This window comes from Bubalus bubalis, chromosome 15, assembly GCF_019923935.1.
Source record: "Bubalus bubalis isolate 160015118507 breed Murrah chromosome 15, NDDB_SH_1, whole genome shotgun sequence".
Lineage (NCBI taxonomy): Eukaryota > Metazoa > Chordata > Mammalia > Artiodactyla > Bovidae > Bubalus > Bubalus bubalis.
The window spans coordinates 37749049-37767262 of NC_059171.1; the positions used below are offsets into that span (position 1 = coordinate 37749049).

At 39.5% G+C, this 18214-nt stretch overlaps 1 long non-coding RNA gene across 1 annotated transcript; it reads left to right on the forward strand.

Moving 5' to 3' along the window:
- Positions 1 to 13625: 13625 nt before the first annotated feature.
- LOC112579153 lies at positions 13626 to 17162 on the forward strand. Its single transcript, XR_003103595.2, has 2 exons — positions 13626 to 15125; positions 16909 to 17162. It is a non-coding gene; the product is annotated as an uncharacterized LOC112579153 (long non-coding RNA).
- Positions 17163 to 18214: the final 1052 nt, after the last annotated feature.

Sequence of the window (18214 nt, forward strand, 5' to 3'; positions counted from 1 at the left end):
AGAAAAAATTGTGACCAACTATTTAAGAGTACATTAAAGCCATGGGGTAGGGGGAGGGAGCCTAACAAAACAAGCACCACTATGAAACAAATGCATAAGACAGAAATGCAGGAACTCAGAAAAGAGACGGTCGCCTGCTAAGCAGGAGACTCAGGTTCAATCCCTGGGTCGGGAAGATACCCTGGAGAAGGAAATGACAACCTGCTTCAGCATTCTTGCCTGTGAAATCCCAGCATAGAGGAGTCTGGTGACAGGCTGCAGTCCATGGGGTCGCAAAAAGTCAGACATGACTTAGCAATTTAACAATAAGAAGATAACAGGAAAGGATGAATTATGAGCTAGAGGAATTTAGGAATACAGTAGGAGAAAAATATAATAACAGAAATAAATGTAAAATTTGAAGGGGATTCAAGGGAAACGAGCATTGATGGAAGTCCCATGATAGAAGCAGAAATTAAAATTTCACAAATAAGCAAAATGAAACAGAAATAGTTACTCAAAAAAATTTTTCTGAAATAATGATTTTACACATATTGAAAATCAACCATTCCCCAGAGTAAATTTACCCAGAATGATCCATGCTGAGGAATACACTCATAAACCTAATAGATTTTAAAAGAAAGAAAATATTTGAGACATGCAGAAAAACCCATCTTAGGTTGGTTTCAGACTTTTTTACACATTTCAACATCAGAACACAAGGGAGGAAAACCTACAAAATCTTCAAGGAAAAATTGTGACTTTAGCATTTTATATTCAATTTAATTGCTTTTCAGTTGTAAGGACAACAGACAAATTATCTTGAACATTCAGGGAATGTTGTTCCCATAAATCCTTATTAAGGAATCAACTAGAGGAAAGACTTCAGCCAACCACTGGCAGTGAGAATTGCAACTAAATGACTCTAAAACTGAGACTAGAATAAATATAGAAATAGAGTGATAAACTGGAAAAATTTTAATTTCTGACAAATTATAAAGGGCATAATGAAAAAAAGAGTAAAAGAGGGGAAAGTTTAGATATAGAATAATTACTTAAGCCTGGGTTCCTAGAAAGGAGAACTTGCAGAAAAGGCTTTTGTGTAAGTATTTATTGGAGAGTGTGATCTAAAGAGTGGAGAGAGGAATAGAAAAGGAACAGAAAGGGAGTGAGTCCATACAGAAATGTGTTATTGTTTTATAGACTGTTACAGATCCCACCAACTTATCCAACATGGTTCATTGAAAAGTCTACCTTCACCCTACTGATGTGGGCTGCTGCCTTTTTAATATGCTAAATCCTTTTATTTTAGACCTATTTCTTGTTTTTCAGCTCAGGAACTTGTACCATATTGTTTTTATTTTTAAAGATGTAAAATATGCTTTAATACGTGGAAGCACCGATCCTTCCCACAACTCCAGATTTTTCTTGTCTATTCTTATTTTTCCATTTGAACTTTAATACCAGCCTGTCTGACTCCAAAATAAAAATGCTGTTGCTATTTTTATTGAATCACACCTTTATGATGTGGATTTTTTTCATCCAAGAAATGATACACCTTTCCATACGTAGTTTCAGAAGCATTTTAAAATCTTAAGTAGATCTTTATATAGACCTCACTCTTATTCCTCGGAGAAGGCAATGGCAACCCACTCCAGTACTCTTGCCTGGAAAATTCCATGGACGGAGGAGCCTGGTAGGCTGCAATCCATGCGGTCACTAAGAATTGGACACGACTGAGCGACTTCAATTTGACTTTTCACTTTCATGCATCGGAGAAGGAAATGGCAACCTACTCCAGTGTTCTTCCCTGGAGAATCCCAGGGACGGGGGAGCCTGGTAGGCTGCCGCCTATGGGGTCTCACGGAGTTGGACACGACTGAAGTGACTTAGCAGCAGCAGCAGCACTCTTAATGCCTAAACATTTTTTTGTTATTGTTGAATAGAGTTTTTCTTCCCTTATATCAAATATGTAGACTATTTATTCACAACCTTGCATGCATGCGTGCTAAGTCGCTTCAGTCATGTCCGACTGTTTGCAACCCTATGGACTGTAGCCCCCCAGGCTCTTCTGACCTTGGGATTCTCCAGGCAAGAATACAGGAGTGGATTGCCATGCCCTCCTCCAGGGGATCTTCCCAACCCAGGTACGGAACCCGAGTCCCCTATGTCTCCTGCATTGGCAGGTGGTTTCTTTATTACTAGGGCCACCTGGGAAGTCCATTCACCACCTTATTAAGCAATCTTATTTTGACTGATCTCTGAGTTTTCGTTAAAGAATCCAAACTGTGCCTATATTGATTCAACTTTGATAGATAAAATGTGTCTTGAAGTCAAGAGCAGCAGCAATCCTTTGTATTTGATAAATGATATTACTTGAAATCAGATCACATCTTCTATGAAGGCATTATTCATCCTAGTTTAGGTATATAATGTTATGATTGCTATTGATTTGTTTGCTTTTCTTCAAAATTAAAAACAATACTCAGCTGCTATTTTTGATCATCATTAAGTAATCCATGAGTATTCTGGGAACATATTTACTATAATGTAGAACTTTATCTCAAGAGGAAACATGTGGCTTTTACCTTTAAAATGTTTCAATTATTCTGAGTTATGTCTTCTCTCTTATTATGAAACATCCAACTGATTTTCCACACGTGCCTCAAGCTATACCAAATCCTTCTTGAGCAGCAGGAATCAGAAGCATTGACTCTTTGGAGCCAGAAATGCAAAGGATCAAGCAACTATCACTGATCAGAGCTAGGTGAATTGATGCATGTTTAAAGGCAGGTAGGTGAATTGATGCATGTATAAATCACAATAGTCAGAAACCAAGCAAATAGATAGTAATCCAGGGTGAAAGGGCAGTATTGAATCGAGAATGAGAAAAATCAATGGCAGAAAGACTAGGCAGAAGCATCATATATAACTTATAAATGAAGAAAAACAAATTGTCCAACAGAAAAGGAAGAACCATCAATAAATGTGATGGGCTGTTATGCAGCTGTTAAAATGACAGTTCTGGTAATTGGTTAGAAAGACTGAAATACCGTGATTCTAAATGAGTAAAATACAGAACACTGACAACAGTATTCAGTATTGTTGTTTTAATAAAAAAATCAACTACACATGGACAAAATTTGTAAGCAAATATGAAGAAATAAATATTAGAGAGTTAGAATTATGGTTAGATTAAAAAAATAAACTTTTCATTGGTTTAACAATAGTTTTTAAACTCTGTTACTAAGATATGGATTTAAGAGAATGTGAAAAGTGATGGCAGCAAGAAGACCTTTTACTAAGGCAGGCATCTGCCTCAGTCAATGCTTTTTAACCATCTCCTATATACTAAGTCTTTCAAGCAAAAGTCAGTTCTTAACCACAGTTAGTATCAGCTTTGCAAATATCATTCCTTGCACTCTGATAAGAAATGGGTAACATGAATATGCAGACAATGAGAGAGGGAGGGAGGAAGTAAAATAAAGACATTTCATGCTATTCTCTCAAGGAAGGTATGAAAGAAATGTATGATGACATCTGTTCTCAAGGCACTGAGAATTTAGGTGAGTGAGGGAGAAGGAGAAATGGACTTGAAATAATTGGCAGTAAAATACTCTATTTCCTGTTATCTCAAGCTACAATAACAGATTAAACTAGAAAATAAACACATAAACGCAACCCCACCAGTGTTTCTTAAGAGCAATGTGGGAATTTGTAGCAGAACAGTTCTACAATTGTGCAAGACTGTTTCATGAATTGCAAAATGGTTTACTCAGTATCTGAAACAGTGTTTCTCAATTTTTATTTCATTATTCCTATTAAGACTTTTCCAGACATTTGTCTTTATAAATCCACTGCTTTTTGCATACCTGGAAACATATAGTCTATACCTAATATCTTTAAATGAATAAAGGTTGTATCTATTCAAGAAAAGTTTAAGAGAATTTAGAAATCAAAGTAAAACTGAAGGTATACATGGATTCTGCAAAGGAGAAGCATTTCTCAGTTGAGGGACTATTAGGAAATTGTTGTTCAGTCAGTCGTGCCCAACTCTTTGTGACTCCATGAACTGCAGCACATCAGGCTTCCCTGTCCTTCACTATCTCCTGGAGTTTGCTCAAACTCATGTCCATTGAGTCGATGATGCCATCCAACCATCTCATCCTCTGTCACCCCCTTCTCCTCCTGCCTTCAGTCTTTCCCAGCATCAGGATCTTTTCCAATGAGTCAGCTCTTCGTATCAGGTGGCCAAAGTATTGAAACTTCGGCTTCGGCATCAGTCCTTTCAATGAATAGGGTTGATTTCCTTTAGGATTGACTGGTTTGATATCCTTGCTGTCCACAGGACCCTCAAGAGTCTTCTCCAGCACCACAGTTGGAAAGCATTAAGAAGAAAGATTTTCAACTGTATGTTGGGGAACACAGAGAAGTCATATTGAGTATACGAAGAGGAGATCTGACTATGAAAAGCCTTAAAAACCATTCTTGGGAGTTAGGACTAAAAGCTGAAAGTGAAAAGAAAGAAGCCATTATAGGACTTTACAGAGAAACATGATAAAAATCATCTTTTAGGAAAATTGACCTGGCAACAGTATAAAAGATGAATCAGAAAGAGCAGAGAATAAAAGAATGTAGATTAACTAGAAGACTGCCAGTAATTGGATGTGCACTTAAGAGATGACAAGTGTAAGGGGGGGAAATGAGGAGATTGAGATTCTCCCAAAGAGAACATGGCAGAAAATTTCCTCACTGAAAGCCCTTGGTTGCAAGTAACTGAAACTGGCTTAAACAACAAGGAAAAATATGGACTCCCATTGCTGGATATCATAGGAAGTGCACCGTTTCGGAGGAACTTAATCCAGTTTCCTTAACTCCATTTCCTCGAGAATCATTGACTCAGCACTCATCCACATGTTGGATTCACTCTCAAAGTGATGTTAACATAATGACCTCCTTTCCAGATGTCACATCCATACACGAATATATCCTGAGAAAAAGCAGGAGAAAGAAAAAAAGATTATTGCTTCTGAAAGTTCTCCTGGAAGAGTAAGAAAGAATTGCCCCAGAATCCCCAATGAATCTGTCCTTGAATCTCAGGTAACTGAACTGGTTTATACGACAATTGCTAATGCATTTGGACAAGAGGAAAAAATTCTCCTTAGATCATTCTGGTGCATTCCTGGACTTGGGGCATGGCAACCCACTCCAGTATTCTTAGCTGAAGAATCCCATGGACAGAGGAGCGTGGCAAACTACAGTCCATGGGATGGCAAAGAGTTGGACACGACTGAAGCAACAGCATGCATGCACACATGTGGGCTACCTGGGAGATTAGCTGATGGGTTAATTAAATGGACAGTCAGCAATGATCCTGGGGCCTAGGGAAAATATCAGAGCTGGAAACAGAAATTTAGTTGTCACCCTTATAGAAGGGAATGAGCTCACCAAAAGAGTAAGTATAAAAAAGGAAATATGACAAGTCTTGTTCTCATATTAGAGAAAGGAAAAAGAGATACTAGTGGATCTAAAAGAAAAAAGAGCCATCAGATCAAAGGAGTAGTAAATGCAGTATAATCATCAGGAATAAAATGTCAAATGGTCCAAAGAGATATGAAGAGGAGGGCTGATAAAGCCAGGTTTGGGGCTAGAGAGGTATGAGAAGTATATGAGGAAGTCATTTAAATATTCATGAACGATTTCCAAAGAGTATCTAAGGCTGAATTCAAGTTCTCAGTGTAAATTTGCAATAGGTCAGGTAAGTTGGGTTTCTCTCACAAACCAGTACGACTTCTGCACAAACAACAGCAACAAAAGGATGATTCCATCATTGGGGTTGTGTTATTGGGTTTGGGAAAAGATAAGTAGTGAGAGAGTTTAGAATCCTGATAAAGCAATATTAGGGAAGGGCTTCCCAGGTGGTGCTAGTGGTAAAGAACCCACCTGCCAACGCAGGAGGCATAAGAGACTCAGGTTCAATCCCTGGGTCAGGAAGATCCCCTGGAGAAGGGCAAGGCAAGCAAGCAATCACTCAGTCGTGTCCGACTCTTTGCAATCCCATGGACTGTAGTCTACCAGGCTTTTCTGTCCATGGGCATGGCAACCCACTCCAGTCTTCTTGCCTGGAGAATTCCATGGGCAGAGGAGCCTAGTGGCCTACAGTCCAAAGGGCCGCAAAGAGTCAGACACAACTGAAGTGACAGTACGCACTCATGCGAGGTGATATTAAATAGTTGACCATGGTACTTAAAGTGGAAAGGGCATTGTAGGCCAAAGGGTGCTGATGGACAGATTTCCCTTGTTTATCAGGTGACACAGACAGCATTAGGTTCCATTTAATTGAATTTGCACTATAACAGAGTAGACTTGCTAGCTTTGTGTTTTACTTTGAGTTACCGTGAAAATACAGCTTGAATAAGAACTTGGGTCCAGGTAGTTTTTTCAGTGGCAAGTCTAGAAAGAGGAGAGGGTCCCAGGAGTAAGACAGGGAAGTGATTAAAAACCCATAGCTTATTGTTACTGATTTCAACCAGCTTTAGCAGACAGTTCAGTATAGATACCAACATCCCACCTCAAGCTTCAGTGGTGCTGTCTCTAAGTTTCTAACCCAAATCTTTCTCTGAAGCCCAGCAACAGAGGTGAAATGGCAAAGGTGTTGACAAACCTGGGGCAACCCTCGGCCAGTGGGAAGTGGGACTGGGTCAGTCAATGCCACTGGGTCAGTCAGGGTCTGTTGCACCAGTTGGTTACCAATGTAGGCAACTGATTTGATCCCTAGGTCGGGAAAAGATCCCCTGGAGGAGGGCATGGCAATCCACTCCAGTATTCTTGCCTGGAGAATCCCATGGACAGAAGAGCCTGGTAGGCTACAGTTCATAGGGTCGCAAAGAGTCATGAATGAATGAATGAAGCATGAATGAAGCAACATGCAGGTAGGCAACTGAGACTCAGCTCATCTGGTTCACGCACAAAAATTGTGTGGAAGGCCCTCAAGTACCCCATCACGTTGCCAACTGATAGAGGATTGCCTCCAGGTGTTCACTCCCAGCCGTTCCCGGCTGCACCTGTACTGGTGATTCAGAGAAAGCCCTGAGGCAGAAAAGCAGAGTCACAACTTCAGGTTCTGGTAAGAGGTTGGCCAACGCAGACCACAGTGCAGCACAGCTGCTCTGAAATCAGTCACTGAGGGAGCTGGGACACAGGCATCACACGCAGCTGCCACTCTGGGGCGGGGTTTCTTACCCGCATCACTGGTGACATTTTGGACCACTGAGAATTCTTTGTGATGGGGGCTTCCCTGTGCATTGTAAAATGTTTAGCAGCATCCTTGGCCTTTCCTCCTTAGATACCAGTTGCCCCCTGCCCAATTGTTACAACTTAAAATGCCTCTAGACATTGCTAAATGTCCCTAGGGAGGCAAAATCCCCTTTTGTGGAGAACCAGTGTGCAACACTGTAATTTTGGGCAAGTTTCTTCACTTCTCTAAATCTCAGTTTCTCATCTGTAAATTGAGAGTAATAGAGGACCAACCTCAGGGGCCCTGTGTGTGCATGTGCTCAGTTCCATTTGTCGTTTCTGTTTGTGACCCTGTGGACCATAATCCACCAGGCTCCTTGGTCTGTGGGATTCTCCAGGCAAGAATACTGGGGTGTTTCGGGGAAGGATTAAATGACATGGAGAACATTCATTACAGAGCAGAGTACCTGCTACACAGCACATGTTAACAACAACAATAATGTAGAAAACTTCTGTACTTGACAGTGGTGAATTTTTATAGCTAGAATTCAAGGTTTGTTTTCCCCTTCTCTGATTAAAAATAATGATAACAAAATACTTATTCCTAATATCTGTTTCTGCAAATAGAACAAAGGCTGAATTTCAATGTAAGTCATTAAAAAGTCAACATCAATCACTTTTGATCTTCTTTCATTACCAAACACCAATTAATGCTCCTAAGTTAACATGACTATGTGTCATTTGTTGGAGCTAAGTGAATGCAGGATGTAAAGGAAATAAAAGAACTCTTCTTAAGAAGTGACCTGTCCAAGTTCCATGAATGAAACAGGGCACTCAAAGCCAGTGCACTGGGACAACCCAGAGGGATGGGATGGGGAGGGTGGTGGGAGAGGGATTCAGGATGGGGGACACATGTATACCCATAGCTGATTCATGTTAATGTATGGCAAAAACCACCACAATATTGTAAAGTAATTAGCCTCCAATTGGAATAAATAGTTTTTTTAAGAAAGAAGTGAATAGAAAATTAGAATATCCTATTCAAGAATCACGGAGAAGGCAATGGCACCCCACTCCAGTACTCTTGCCTGGAAAATCCCATGGATGGAGGAGCCTGGTAGGCTGCCATCTATGGGGTCGCACAGAGTCAGACACGACTGAAGCGACTTAGCAGCAGCAGCAGCATTCAAGAATCATCTTGCAGTGTTTACACCTCAGTATTTCGCAAAATGCAGATTTAAAATGTACATTTACTGAAATAAATGTTTTGAACATAGTCAGCAACCTCAGGTTTAAAGGCATGAATATTTCAGGTTTATTAGCATAAACTGAATACCAGCATGCAAACACTGAAATGAATTTATGGAAATTGTTAATGATTCATTACATAGAATAATTAGATTTTTGTATGATCTGAGCAAATGCATTAGCAAAAACAATTATGCACTGATACAATGGAAAACCACTCTCAGGGAAAAGGCCATTAGTGTAATAAAAAGGACATTTGCAGGGCCTCCTCCTGTACTTTTTTTGACTCAGTCTCAAACAGCTGTTGCCATCTGCCAGGGAGAGCCCTTGGCAGATATATTTGACCAACTTCTGCTAAACCCTTCTCTGTTGAAAATGCCTACCCCAAAATTCTCAGAGGCCCAAGATCTTTGAGAAGGAGCGAACGAATACCCAATGCGCTGACTTATCTCATTCTAAAGGATTGTAAGAGAAAAATGAAACAACGTTAAGAATGAAAAGTATATTCATGGGAAATTGCTTGTGGTTTCTGAGTCTGTCTCTCTCAAACTTTTAGCGGGTGTGTCTTTTTGCCCACAGTGGACTCACTGTTCAAACTTGTTGCTTCAGCTTGTAACTCCTTCTTTTCTTTTCTTTTATAGGTTATTACAAAATATTGAGTATAGTTCCCTGTGCTATACAGTAAGTCCTTGTTGATTATCTATTTTATATATAGTAGTGTGTATTTTTAAAACCCAAGCTGCTAATTTGTCCTTCCCCAACCCTTTCTCCTTTGGTAACTATTTGTTTTATACGTCTGTGGGTCTATTTCTGTTTTTTCCATAAGTTCATTTGTATCATTTTTTAAATATTTCACATGTAAGTGATATTATCTGATATGTCTTTGTCTGGCCTACTTCACTTAGCATGAAAATCTCTGGGTGCATTCATGTTGCTGCAAAGGGCATTATTTCATCCTTTTTTATGGCTGAATAATATTCTATTGTATATATACACCACATCTTCTGATCTATCCCTTTGTTGATGATATTTAGGTTGTTTCCATGTGTTGGTTATTGTATATAGTGCTGCAGTGAACATTGGGGTGCACGTATCTTTTTATTTTAGAAAATTATGGTTTTCTCTGAATATATCCCCAGGAGTGGGATTGCTGAATCATATGGTAGCTCTATTTTTAGTTTTTCGTAGTAGCAGTTTTCTCGCTGTATGCTGCCACCCTGTTTGCTTAGTCTATATGCTGAGTACATCATGAGAAATGCCAGGCTGGATCAGTTACAAGCTGGAGTCAAGATAGGTGGGAGAAACATCAACAATCTCAGATATGTGGATGATACCACCCTAATGGCAGAAAGCGAAGAGGAACTAAAGAGCCTCTTGATGAGGGTGAAAGAGTAGAGTAAGAGAGCAGGCTTAAAACTAAATATTAAAAAAACTAAGATCATGCCATCTGGCCCCATTACTGCATGACAAATAGATGGGGGAAAGGTGGAAGTAGTGACAGATTTCCTCTTCTTGGGCTCTAAAATCACTGCTGTTGGTGACTGCAGCCATGAAATCAGAAGATGTTTGCTTCTTGGCAGGAAAGCTATGACAAACCTAGATGGTGTGTTAAAAAGCAGACACATTACACTGCCAACAACGATCCATATAGTCAAGGTTATGGTCTTCCCAGTGGTCACGTATGATTCTGACAGCTGGACCGTAAAGAAGGCGGAGCACTGAAGAATTGATGCCTTTGACCTGTGGTGCTGGAGAAGACTCCTGAGAGTCCCTTGGACAGCAAGGAGATCAAACCAGTCAATCTTAAGAGAAATCAACCCTGAATACTCATTGCAAGGACTGATGCTGAAGTTGAAACTGCAGTATTTTGGTCATCTAATGCAAACAGCTGACTCATTGGAAAGGTCCCTGATGCTGGGAAAGATTGAGGGCAAGAGAAGAGGGCATGAGAGGTTGAGATGGCTGGATGGCATCACCAGTGCAATGGACATGAACTTGGGCAAACTTCGGGAGATGGTGAGGGACAGAGAGGCCTGGTGTGCTGCAGTCCATGGGGTCACAAAGAGTCAGACAGGACTGGATGACTAAACAATAGGTTTTCTAGTAGTAGTTTGTAACCACTTTTTAACGTGACTTCAAACTCTTAAAGTGCTGGCATCTAGAGATTGTCATATTTATATTCTGGAGCCCTGGCACAGAGCACTCAATAGATAATGAATGAGTGAATGAATTAATAAAAATGTCAGTTAGTCCAACTCATCATGACTGGTGGAACAGGCCCTAACATCAGTTAAGAACTTAAAATATCTAAGTGTTCACAGGGATATCTCTGTAAGTACTATACCTCAGAACCACCCAGCCTTCCTATCATGGCTTAGCCTTCCTAGAATAGATACAGTCTGGGGCAGCAAGAAATGAGGCAATCATGTGTAGACACTGAATACTCAGAGCCCTGTGACATGAACGAGATCTACACCCCTCCATCCCTGCCCAGAAAAGAAGTTAGGCGATCTTCCAGATCACTGAAACAGACAAAGATGTCTGCCAGGAATTGCCAGTTAACTCAGGCTAAGTAGGTTTTTTTGTTTTTTTCCTGCTCAAATTAATAGTATAATTGCTTTAATTCTCCATTTGTCTATTCATGTGCAGACATAGCTTCAGATGAAATAATTTGAGGTGGCAAGTCCTGGGGGAATAAAAGGGAAGGAGCCCAGAGACAAAGGAGGAACTTTCAAAACTAGCTCAGCTGTGTCACAGAAGAGGCTGAGTGCATCCAGGTGGCAGTCTGGAAATTATGAAGCGAAACTGGATCTACATAAATGATTAGGAAATGCTTTTTTGAATTGTACAAGAATTATAGCGATTTTCATACTGTGAACCATTTGATTTTACCTGAATCTATCAACATTTCAAAAGTAAATCCCTGTGTCAGTTCTTTCTGTCTGACTGCAAGGAACCTTTCCTGTAAGAATTCAATCTGGAAAGCTGCAAACAGTGGTAAAGATAAGAAGAAAACTAAACTTAAATAATTCTATTGTCTCCCAGAAAGTAACTCTGAATAATAAAAAAATCAAATTAAGTACAGTAGAGTCTCACATTGATGTCATCTTGGAAGTTGGCTCTGAGACTGTGCTAGGGATGCACAAGTATTTTAACGAGAGTTCTGGGTTTTCGTTACCAATCTCGGTTATATTTCATCAAGATAATGCACCCTCTACTGCCTTGGTAGTGTTGATAACCAGTCACGAACTGCAGATTATGAACAATCACAGCATAGTTTAAAATCTGACAGAAAAATAAGCAGGCACCACATAAATTACAATGAGATAATCTGTGAGAAAGCTTTGTGAACCGCAGCATGCCATGCAAATCTGAGTTATTATGGCATGGAAGGCTCACTGGAGTATTTTTTTTCTGTTAATAAAATGATGTGACTAATTAGAAGGACAAAACCTCATTAAATTGTTTAACCTGATTTTACTTTTTAATTATTGGAAGCTTATCTACTTTCTTCGAGCAGATTTCTTTTCTGAATGGAGATCTCTCCCTGCTGTGATTAGATTTCACAGAGACCATGAGATACATCACCTCTGGAACTGTTTGAGTCAAAGGAATATAGGATTAGTCTACCTGTGTTAATTTTAATTCACCGTGGAGACCGTAGACCAGGAAAAAAGTGAATGAGAGAAAAGTAAATAAATCCAGATTACTGACTCTTGAACCCAGGTAGTTCAAATTATGGCTAAGATCTCCTTGCTTGAGATTCTATTCCTGGGCCTTGAAAAGAATTCACAGACATACTCTGAGTCAGATTTGGGGCGTAACATGAAATGACTGTTGTTGTCAGCTAAATGATCTGAAAAATTTTTTTTTCCCTGAAGCCTCAATCATTTATTTTCCAGACCTAATGGCTTTAAAATGATTTGTGAAGTTGACATATATTTTAAAGCAAAATACATAAATGTTCATGCATTTAAAAAATAGACTTAAGGAATCATAAGACCTTGGTGAATAACATTATAAACCCAATAGTAATTTTCTTTGTTTTAATTTTCTTTTTCATTCTTTAGGACATTTTTTTTTTTTCTCTTCAAAGTTTGCTACTCTGAGAGGGAAGAGTATGCTTTTAAATGTCTCATCAGATTAAATAAGTTTAATGGGAAATTCTTTTGAAAAATTTGTCCAAATACTTTTGAATTCTCTCACCAGTTTTTTTTTTTAAATGAACCTGTCCCCAGTTGACCTATGTTAAAACATTCATAAAAATAGATATTTTAAAGATGTCTTAACAAAAATATTTCATCCTAAGAAGAGATAATCAACCATTAGCTTGCTATTTATTTTCTTTTCCTTCACTGTGCCCTGGGCCTTACGTTGCTTCTTAAATTGCTTCTTGATGCCTCTATTGCTACTCGGAGTCCCAGCTAGGAGACACTGATACTTGGAACACATTATGATACAGTTTGCAGCAATGCTGTTTTACTAGAGTTCAGTTTTTCTAAGACCTAGTTCAAATTCAGTTCAAATAACAGCTCATGGGCTAATCAAATTCTCTTAACTAAAATTTTGTAGAATTAATATTCTGTAAAATGACTGCTCTCTTATACATTTAAATTGCTTTGTTCAGAAATTTGGGTCACGATATTGGTCTGGTAAAGTATACTTGGGAATATCTATTTTTATTCTTACCAGTTTCACTTTCTTTTAGATTTTGAAGAAAATAAACAGGAAGATTAAAAAAAAAAAAAACCTCACCGTGGTGTTGACTCTGATGCTACCGTTCCCTATATGTGGCATCTTAAAAAAAAAAAGATGATACAAATGTACTTATTTACAAAACAGAAACAGACTCACAGACGTAGAAAACAAACTTACAGTTACCAAAAGGGAAAGGAGGCAAGGGGGAATAAATTTGGGGTTTGGTATTAACAGATACACATCCCTATATATATAAAGTAGATAACCGACAAGGACCTACTGCAAAGTACAGGAAACTATATTCAATACCTTATAATAACCTAAAATGAAAAAGAATCTGAATCACTTTGCTATACACTTGAAGCTAACACAACATTGTAAATCAGCTATACTTCAAAAATTTTTAAATAAAATTAAATAAGAAATAAAAGACTTTAAACCATACTTAAAAAAAAAGTTTACTCAAATATATCTAAACATGTGGATGTTATATGTTACTACAAGAGGAAATAGTATGGGAAAATTACATTTCCAAATGATTCTGAATGATCACATATGAACACACATCTATGACTTTTCCCCAAAGCCTAACCAAGAGCCAATAGTAGGCTGAGGTCCTAAAATTAAATTATCTTAATAAGTGCAAGGGATTAGAATGAGATCTTCCAGTCACACTGATTTAAACCTAAGTGCAGTCTGACAATGGATTCTATTCTTGCACTCAAAATTGACAATGTGTTTAAAAATCAAATAAAAATAGTGTTTAGAATCATATAGTCAGTCATTACCATGTGTAATCCACATCAGACATGGTTTTCCTTTCCATGGATAATCAAGAGTTGGACATGTATTCTATTTTTGACCACATTTCTGATCCAGTTAAGTTGGTCATAATAGAGGAAAATTCAATTAATGCTTTTCAAGGCTTAGCCCTTTTTCTTTAATGGATTATCAATGCTTGGGTAACAGCTGAATGAGGAAGGGGCCTTAGATACTACTGTCCTAATGAGAGGAAGGAAATATATTCTATCAAATGTTCAGATGTACCTATTCTTAGGTTTTATTCTAACTAATTCAGTAACATTAAAAATTAATCTTTTCCACTCTTCAGAAAAGTGAAAATTTTAGATGGGAGATTAGAGAAAAGATTTATGTATGTATTTAATTATTTAATTATTTATGTGTATAAATGCTCCTACAGTTATAAATCAGTGCACACAGAGCTTGGTGCTTTGTGATAGTGAAGAAGAGGTTTTGGAAATCTGCAGTGGGGTGCTGTAAAGCATAGGTATTACCCAACATCTTTATGGTAAGCAGTTTCCTAGGGCAAAGGGAAGCCCTTCTTCTAAGGGTGGGTACTGTATTTCACAGATTTTTGCTACAGCCAATTTCATAATTTATTGCACCAGCTTTGTTCCTAACACACCAAGTATTTCCCACCCTCCTTGCTAAGCAACCCCCACAGACTGAGAAACAAATAATCAAGGGACATATGTCTCTTCTTTGATTTCATCTGCTCCTCACCTGCCTGCTTCCCCAGCTCACCTCCTTTTTGAAGACCACTTACTACTGACACCTAACTGCCAGTATCCTTTATGACCTCAGAAAGACCCCATGGCAAAGCAGAAGGCTCTCAGAAGCACAGACAGGTCTGAGAACCTAGAACATGGCCTTCACCTACTGAGCTTCAGGAAACCCCCATATACACCATGATCACAGCTTAACTCCCAGGGGTAACATGATAGTATTTTATCCTTCTGAAAATCTTTTCAGGATTTAAGTTAATTCCTCACAGGTAAGTAAAGAAATTGACATGAGGGTAACCAGCTGAGGACTAGAAACCAGAAGTAGGTTTGGATTAGGAAGATTCCAGCCACTGACAGGAGCCAAACTGAATTCTCAACTGTTCTAAGAAAATGACGAAAAAAGAAAGGTCATCGAGATGAATGATTTGTGAGCATGAAGTAGGTGCTCTCTTTATTGGCAGACAGACACTTGTATCACGCTTCCTTTCTCCCTTCCTCCACTTTCCTCTTTAGGAGTGAAGACTGAGGAGGAAAAGGCGGGGATCGCGTGGCGAAGGGGCAGAGTCTGGGACTCCACATGAAAATGCTAAGGTTTCAGGTCTCCAGCAGTCAACTTCCTGTGTTTCAGTCATCTTACCTCCCAACATACTTCTCTATTTTCTATAAGGCTGAATGAACTGGAACACGCTCTGGAGGAGCTTTGCCTATTTCACAGATTCTCTCGATTAACAGAAAACCACTTCATCATCATCAAAGAAAGAAGTCACCAAATGATTATGCTATGATTCTTCTTAATTTAAATGTTGTCGGTTTCTAGCAGGTATTATAACACCTCCTGCAGTTGCCTCCCTGGATTTCATCTGCTTTCTTTGTAGTAGTTGCTGTTGTTCATCAGACCACAGGAAGATCATCCTCCATATTCATGATCCAAAGAAAAAAATAACCGATGGCCTATTTATAGCTGACAATTGTTGCCCTGTAGAAGAATGAGGAGGGAGGGTTTCTTAGGCCAAGGCCCTGCATCCAAGCAGGAGAGGACGCTGTGTCAATGATTCCAAGGCGGCACTGCTCCATCTCTAATTACCCTGATTCATCAGCTGTTAATTCTGTCAGGAATTTTTGACAGAAAACCAACACATCAGAGACAAAACTGAAGGCATTAATTCTGGTCTTTTAAGCCTAAGAATATTAACATAGCAACCAATCTGATGGAGGGGATCAGGCTGAGGGGGAGGGGATGACACCACAGCTGCACAATTGCCTGTTGTAATCACTGCCGTTATCTTCTGTGCTTGATATTCAACAGTGCTCTGATAGTTCTCTGTGCTGATCACTGCACATTGATTTGGAGAAGAAGAAATGAGTTTCTGAACACATAAGGCCTTTCTGGTATACTTAGAACAATTCACTTCCCTTTTTTTTCTTTTCTGATGCATTTTCTGACTTCAAAGATCACGTGACTCGCTTATTTTTAACTTTTTTTTAACATAATTTATCAGGCAGGATGTTGGATGGGGTAAAGCATGCAAAATAAAATTTAAATTGAATTAGAAATTAATTTCTTCTTAATAAGAGCCCCATTCAAAGGTTCACATTTAAATGTTCTGAGATGGTGTGCGGGATATTTATGTAAATCATCCTACTCAGACATCTAAAAGGTACAGGAGGGCAGAGATTATGTTAAAAAGGCAGCACTTTGACTCCAACGTGAGGCTCTATAGCTGGAAGCCTCAATGTTCTCCAACAAGAGATTTCAGGTTGTCAGCAAGCGCTGCTGACTGTCACTCATACCCCCCTGGCATTTCTGTCCCTGGTTGCAGACATGGGAAATGTATGTTTTAATGAGGGTGACTGGGGTGCTCATTGTCCATGGAGAGGGCCCGAGAGCAAGGAGCACCTTGTCTCGAGGGCAGCGTCACATAGAGCCCAGCCTTCCGTCCAATAAGACTGAGCTTAAAAAGTGCACCCTAAGTGCTAAATTCTCTCCTCTGAGATGATGAAAGTTAGCTAGCATTGTTGAGTGCTAAGAGTGCCAGGCATAACGTCAGACCCTTGACTTAAGAAGCTAATTTAATCCTGAAACAACTCTGAGAGGTAGGTTTTAATATTAGCCCCATTTTAGAGATGAGGAACCTGAGGCTTAGGAAGATAAAATTACTAACCCAAACTCCCTGGGCCAGAAAGAAGTGACAATGAGATTCTAACTTATGCTCCTAACCAGGCGTACCCATCACTGCTCTGGACTCTTCCCCGGCTGTCTCCCAACATGCTGCCATTGTGCTGAGCAGGAGTTCGTGTCTCGAGAGATGACCCCAGGATCTGTTGTCAGACAACCTGCATCCACACACCTGTGCTGCCTCTTCCTACTGCGTGTCCAGCGTGTGGGGCTGTTCCCCACCCCTTGCCAGGAGCATGGAGGAAATTAGACTTATTTCAAAGGACTGCTGGAAGAATTAAATTCCTTTTCCAATTTGATAGTGGCTCAATTAATGGTTGTTGATTCTGATTCTTTAATTCTATGAAGAAAAATATATTTGTATATTTTATATAGCTTCTCATTACATAGCAATCAGATACCAGCTCAGAGTTCATCTCTCATTGTAACTTGATAAAGCCTCAGCTTATCTTTGAGAACATAATTCTCCACTTTATTTTTATCTGTACATGGAGAACCATACACTTGCCCAGGCATTGGTTCCACATTTAGAGCTCACTTTCTCAGTAAAACGTTCCCACATATGTCAGGAAGATGCAAGCACTTGGCTCAGAGCCCCACCAGAGGAACTCAGTGACATGTTATTGAACCGAATCTCAGGCTTGTCAGTGAACTCTGCCCAAGCTTGTATTTACACACACCCATTTCCTGACGTGACCTCTTTGACCACGCAGGGTTCCTGCTCTTGATTGCTTGCACCTCCTCCCAACTTACAGCCCACAGAACTTCACTGTCCCCACCTCAAGAAGGAGAAGATGTTGCTAGCAGTGTTAGCTGGGGTGAGAATATAAGTTGCACCGGGTGACAGAAAGAGAGACCAAGAGCCAAGGAGCGAGAGGAGATGCAGAATACAAGGATGACTTTGGCTTCCTGGAGATGATGAACTGGCTAAGATGGGATGGAGTGAGAGGTGCCCACGTGCTGTGAGATAGAGGGATCATGAGAATACTCCCAGCCTTTGTGCCAACGGAAAGGTCTGCACAGAACTGTAGATCTCAGGACCTTTGCACAAGTTCTGTGGCAATCCCTTCACTGCAGGCTATGCAGCCAGTGTCTTCTCCCTAGGAGTCTTCTCTGACTTCTTTTTTTTTTTTTTTTTAAACTTTACATAATTGTATTAGTTTTGCCAAATATCAAAATGAATCCACCACAGGTATACATGTGACTTCTTTATTGAAAGCAGTCATTATCACCCCCAGGATACTGTGTCATCTTTGTAGCACCTTATCATGGTCTGAAATTAAAGTGTTTATTGAGTTGTTTTCTGATTTGTCTTCCTCTTCTAGAGTGCAAACTTCTTACTACTGCCTTC